General features: G+C 33.6%; 1 non-coding gene across 1 annotated transcript; it reads right to left on the bottom strand.

Moving 5' to 3' along the window:
* Positions 1-6280: 6280 nt before the first annotated feature.
* Positions 6281-6387, bottom strand: LOC139851149 (small nucleolar RNA R71). Its single transcript, XR_011760508.1, has one exon. It is a non-coding gene; the product is annotated as a small nucleolar RNA R71 (small nucleolar RNA).
* Positions 6388-7148: the final 761 nt, after the last annotated feature.

Below are 7148 nucleotides of genomic sequence, written 5' to 3' on the forward strand. Positions count from 1 at the left end.
GTGATTAGGGCATTTCTTCAGCAGGGTTTTGAATCGCTCCCATGCAGTGTAAAGAGATTCATCATAACTTTATTTGAAGTTAATGATGTCATTCTTTAGTTTGGTTTGCTTAGAAGGAGGGAAACATTTGGCTAGGAATTTAGTAGCCATCTCCGTCCATGACGTGATGGAATCTTTTTCCAGTTCTTCGAACCATGTTTGAGAATGATGAGTGAGAGAATAGGGAAACAAGTATAGCCGAACTATATCTTGTCCTATTCCTGGCTGTTTGTAAGAGTTCGAAAGAGATATGAATTTATCAAGGTGAGAATTAGGATCGTCATTCTGTAATCCATGAAACTGACAGCTATTTTGGATGAGCTGGATGATGTGATGTTTTAACTCGAAAGAGTGTCCTTGAATCTCTGGAAATCGGATTGTTCCTCCCCGACCTTCAATCGAGGGTTTAGTATTTTCTGCTAAAGTAAAGCGTAACGCCATTTGATTTCTGATTCGTGCTTTCTTGCGTGCTTTAGAGATTATTGCATCTGGATCAGGTACGAATAACAACGGCCCTGGTCTAGATCGGGTTTGGGTCATACACTGGGTATGCCTTTTTATTTTTAATTTTAAGCAGATAAACTAAATTTCTAAAGTAATCTTAATCTAAGGTAGTCTAATGTAATCTAATTTAGTCTAAGATAAGCTAACTATCCTAAGGTTGAATATGTTTTTAGTTCTGGCTACTGATTCCCTGGTATTTCGATAACAAAGCTTCGCACGAACTATTCAACAAACCAAGTGGCCAGGCCGACAACGGAGAGGCAGGATCCTTTTGGTCCGAATATAATTGGAGACTGTTCATAAAATCGAACAACCAAGTCCGTGTATAATTGTCTTTCTTAGACACCACTAAATGCTTGTGAATAAGTTTGATAGAGAGCAGTATTTTCTGATACCAGTTCCCCGGCAGCGGCGCCAAAAACTAGCTTCCCTCTTGATATGGCCGAAACGGACGGTTTTATTTGTGCGGTGTCGTTAGGTCGCAACACGTCAAAATTAACCACCAAGAGGGAGGTACTATTTTAAATTTATATTTAGCGGGGCCTAAATCGTACTACTCCTTATTATGAGTAAGGGAAGTATGACCTAGAGTCGTATTTTTAAGATATCAGTAGAATCGAACCTATATTAAAGCTTAAGATAGTTATGAAGGAGTAGTGTTTACCTAATTTTGGGTTTTTTCTAATTTATAAGACAGATAAAGTAAATGCGATAAAATTCGTAATTCAGATAAGGTTAAAGTAAGCGCATACTATGATTTCATCAGTTATTCTGCCGAGATTATGGAATGCTGGTTCATGAATAGGCAGAGGCCTTGTATTCATTACACTGGTCCTAAACACCCCTATCGTAAGACATGTCACTGGGTAATGCGATAGGCTTAAAGATTTCGAATAGACAACAACGTCCCTTACCCCCAACGCCCGTGCAGTCTTACTACAGGCATACACGTTCACACGGCTCATCCAATTGAGCGACTCGGTTGGGTGATGTATTAACATTCCACAAAGGTCTAAACTTTCTTAAGCATAATAGAATACATGGTTTACCATATCTGAGAGACGTGATGTGTTTCAATGCTTTCGTTAATGATTGGTTTTAAAAGATAGTTAGGCCCTTTGAAAAGAGTTCAACCATAAAGAATACCATGGCCAAGTCAGGTTGACTTCCATGAACACGTTAGGTTATTCTAACAGTCCAATCCTTTATGTGTCTTAATAAACAATTCCTTAATTAACTAAGAATCTCTCTAGCAGGGTGCAATGCTTGAGACCGCGTTATGGTGCAGTGTAGTAATCAACAGTGACAGGGTTCCATGGCCTTACTTAGCAGAGGTACAGCTTACAACAACCGCTGTGCTTCAGCATGCACGTACGAAGTTTATATACTTGGTGACTACACTAGCATGGTCTAGGACCGACAATGTACTAAGGGTCTTCACTACGAAAGAGTCCTCAGTCGAAATCCAAAGCTCGATAGACTTACTACAACCGGTGTGCCTCAGTCGATCTTACATTGTATCCGATAGACTTCTCGTACCAAGGGGTGACACAGATAGTGTACTCTGAATCGGGGTTCGCGACTTCCCAATAACAGATCCAATAACTACGTTCTATTAGTTGGAAAAGCGATTGAGTTTAAAGCATAATCGGAGAGCATTTCAACAACATACACAAACCATAACATTATTTCAGCATTATAACTGCTTACATCATAGCATACACTAAAGATAACAACTCGCTAATCATGGCAACAATATCACAGAACATAATGATAGAATACTGATAATGCTAAAAATGAACATATATTTCATAGCATTATCTTTCAAGGAAGACAAGCTTTTAGTTACAATTGTTCTAATTTCAAGTAATTATTGTTTAAATAATAAAAGGTGAAGACAAAAGACAGATTCGATGATTTGAAGACGCAAATGACCAAAAAGCTAAAAAAGTACAAAGTACAATCCAAGTGGTTCAATTTATTGATGAGAAACGTCTCAAAGTTACAAGAGTACAAGCTGCAAAGCGCAAAGTACAAGATATTAAATCGTACGAAAAGGCGTTCGAAAATACGGAACTGAGACATGAACCAACTATCAACGTGCGACTCAACGGAGCTGAAATTACAAGTCAACTATGCACAAGAAGATAATATAATATATAATTAATTATATATATTATTATATATTATATTTATCAGCAGCCCACGTTTAATTCACTATGGTGAGCTGGAATCCATAGCTCCGTAATCGCGGAGCTGTGAGGAACAAAATGACCGCAGTCGCGGAGCTCTTTACAGTTAAAAATGGGCCTATAAAAGGCCACGAATTCAGCCAATGAACGTACCCCTTTTTCTACTTCAATCTATTAATCTATATTTATATATTTATATTTATAATTTTAATTTTAATTTAAGATTAATATTAAGGTTATTGTAGCGAATGTTTTAAGGTTTGTAAGTCGAAACTCTGTCCGTGTAACACTACGCGATTAATACTCATTGTAAGTTATGTTCAACCTTTTTAAATTAATGTCTCGTAGCTAAGTTATTATTATGCTTATTTAATCCGAAGTAATCCTGATGTTGAACTAAATATTAAGACTGGGTTATTGGGTTTTGGACCATGATTGAGGTTTGGACAAAAGATCGACACTTGTGGAAATTGGACTATGGGCTATTAATGGGCTTTATATTAATTAAATGATATCTCGTTGATTTAATATAGAGATTTATAATTTGACGTATTTATATATAACCACATACGCTTGACTGGGTACGGTGGGTGGGATATCTATAAATACTAATAATTATTCATTTGACCGGACACGTGGATGAATTAATAGTCGCTGGACTCATTAAAACAGGGGTGGATTACATTCAAGGGTAATTGGTGTAATTGTTAACAAAGTACTAAAACCTTGGATTACACGCAGTCGATAACCTGGTGTATTCATTATACAAAGTATTAAGACCTTGTTACAGTTTAAGTCCCCAATTAGTTGGAATATTTGACTTCGGATATAAGGGTAATTTGACGAAGACTTTTGCACTTTATAATTATGACCGATGGACTATTATGGACAAAACCAGATGGACTTATCAAATAATCCAGGACAAAGGACAATTAACCCATGGTAATAAATTAAAATCAACACGTCAAACATCATGCTTACGGAAGTTTAAATAAGCATAATTATCCTATTTTATATCTCATCATAATTTTATTTACTGTCATTTTATTTATTGTCATTTTATTTATCGAACTCTAAATTATCTTACTTTTATTTTATCACACTTTTAATTATCGTCATTTGCTTTACGCTTTAAATTAAGTTATATTTAATATTTTACATTAGGTTTTAATTGTGATTTAAGACGGAAAAGCGATAAACCGGTCATTAAACTGTAAAACCCCCCCTTTTATAATAATAATAATAATAATAATAATAATAATAATAATAATAATAATAATAATAATAATAATAATAATAATAATAATAATAATAATAATAATAATAATAATAATAATACTTATATATATTTATACAAATATAGTTAATAAAAATATAGCGTTAAGCTCAGCAGATCCCTGTGGAACGAACCGGACTTACTAAAAACTACACTACTCTACGATTAGGTACACTGCCTATAAGTGTTGTAGCAAGGTTTAGGTATATTCATTCAAAAAATAAATAAATAACTTGTGTAAATTGTATCGTATTTAATAGTATTTTGTAATAAAATAATATCTATTTCGCACAACACCTCGCACACATCAAGTATTTTTGGCGCCGCTGCCGGGGAAAAATCACGCCGAAGCGAAACGCTATAAAAAAATTAGTTTTTAAGCCATTTTTGTAAAAATATAGTTTTATAAGTTTTAAATATTAAAATATCAAAAACATAATAAAAAAAAATATATATATATACATATAAAAGTTATATTTTTAATATTTATTTTATAAATTTATTTCTAATTTAAGTTTTCAAAATATAAGTTTTATATTCTATATATAAAAATCAGAAAATTAAAAATAAAAATAAAAGTATATAAAAAAATTGAACCTACGAATTTTGAGCCTGCACAATTCTGGACTGCATTACTCCGTAGTCGCGGAGCTCTTTGGGCAGTAAATATCCGCAGTCGCGGAGCAGTCTCAGACTGCAACATTGGACTTCATTAATTACGGAATTAGGGTTTTATTTTTAATTAATATTATTATTATACCCTAATTAGGTTTATAATTAATATATTTGTTTTTAATTTTAGTTTTATTTGTAATTTTAAGTTTAAATATTATTATTAAGATTAATATTTTTATAAAATATAATATAAAAATAATATTTTTATAAAATTTGTATTTTTTTATCATTTTAGTTATAATTTTTATTTTTATCTTTTAATCGTAATTTGTATATTTTTATCGTTCGTAATTAGTTTTGAACTTAGTTTTTGCCGTAGTTAATTTTTATTTCCAGATTTTTAGGCTTTGCCGTAAAATCCCTTAAGTACTTTTTCTTTAGAATAAGATTTAGGTGCTTTAGAATTTTGCAACGCAATTTATAAATTGTAGTGCCTAATTAAGTTATTGTCGTTTTGGATATAGAATTCCTTTTAAGCTTTAATTCCTTTAGACGCAACTTTTAATATTTAGTTTTTAGACTTTTAAGTTTCGACGCTTTACTTTCTTATTATTATTTTTCGACTTTTTATTTTTCGACGTTTGTTTTTCGACCTCTTATTTTTCGACGCGCTTTTTCTTTTTCATTTCTACGCTCTAGTTTTAAGGACCTAGAATTTTCTATATTTTCTTTAAATTTCGACGAAAAATTATTTTAAGTGGCTAAATTGATCGACATCCAAAATTTTCTGGTTCGTAGTAATAGTTGGATTTGTTAATGGCGAGTTGTGACCTTCCGATTTAAAGGGTCCTGACTACCTGCTGCATCTATTGGCTATTCAAAACGTGGGCAAAATCAGAAAAGTCTATTAATTTGATAACTTTAATAATTTTTATCTTTATAACAAATAGGATATTCAGTGAATGCACCGAGCAAAACGTTCACCACCTTTCATACGTTCACCACCTGTAACTCGATCAAGACATCTAGCCAATATTGTCGCCGTTGATTTTTCTTTAGAATCATCATCTAGTCGACCAAGTACTTCAATTCAAATTTCCGATAATCCATTTTTTGAACCCGATCTCACAATTGAGAACCCGGAGGATATTCAAGGATAATTCAGAGATCCTGAACCACTAATCATTCCTCCTGAACCACAAATTATTCAACCATAGATTGTTGAGGAAGAAACCATTAAATCAGAATCATCTAGTGATTCAGATTCAACAAATTCAATCATGGAAAATCAAGAACCTCTAATTATGGAAGATCGAATGAGAGCCACACGCACTGGCCAATTACTCAACCAGACATTAATGCACCAGATTATGAAATCAAAGGACAAATCCTACACATGGTAACTAATCAATGCCAATTTAGTGGTACACCAAAAGAAGATCCAAATGAACATCTTCGAACATTTAATAGGATTTGTACTCTATTCAAAATTAGAGAAGTTGAGGATGAACAGATTTATCTCATGTTATTTCCCTGGACTTTAAAGGAAGAAGCCAAAGATTGGTTAGAATCGTTACCTGAAGGGGCGATTGACACATGGGATGTTTTAGTTGAGAAATTTCTTAAAAGATTCTTTCCGGCATCTAAAGCCGTGAGACTTCAAGGAGAAATTGTTACGTTCACACAAAAGCCAAATGAAACATTATATGAGGCGTGGATAAGATTTGGAAAGTTGCTGAGAGGATGTCCTCAACATGGCTTAGACACTTATCAAATAGTGCAAATATTCTACCAAGGATGTGATGTTGCTACACAAAAAGACATCGACACATCAGCGGGTGGTTCCATTATGAAGAAAACCGCAACCGAAGCTCACAAAATTATTGATAACACAGCCTCCCACTCACATGAGTGGCACCAGGAAAAAGATATATACCGTTCATCTAAATCGGCTAGAGCCGATTCTAGCCATGACTTTGATTCCATTTCCGCAAAGTTAGATGCTTTCGAGAGACGAATGGAGAAGATGACTAAAGAAATTCACGCAATACGAATTAGTTGTGAGCAGTGTGGAGGACCACATTTGACAAAAGATTGTCTCAGTATTGAACAAACAATGGAACAAAGAGAGAATGTTTCATATGTGAATCGAAGGCCTGGAAATAATCATTATCAATCGCCAAGACCAAACTACAATCAAAATCAGAATTATAACCGAAATGTTCCATACAACAACCAACAAGGTCCTAGCAATCAACAAGTATCCAATAATACTTACAACCAGCAAAGACCTATTTTTCCAAATAAACCACCACAAACCGATGATAAAAAGCCAAATTTAGAAGATATGATGTCGAAGCTAGTTGAATCTCAAACTCAATTTTTCACATCTCAGAAACAAACTAATGAACAAGATGCTCAAGCATTTAGAAATCAAAAAGCTTCTATTCAAAATTTGGAACAAGAAGTGAGCAACCTAGCAAGGTTAATAGGTGAAAGAAAATCGGGGAGTCTACCGAGCG

Source organism: Rutidosis leptorrhynchoides, chromosome 5 (assembly GCF_046630445.1).
Source record: "Rutidosis leptorrhynchoides isolate AG116_Rl617_1_P2 chromosome 5, CSIRO_AGI_Rlap_v1, whole genome shotgun sequence".
Classification (NCBI taxonomy): domain Eukaryota; kingdom Viridiplantae; phylum Streptophyta; class Magnoliopsida; order Asterales; family Asteraceae; genus Rutidosis; species Rutidosis leptorrhynchoides.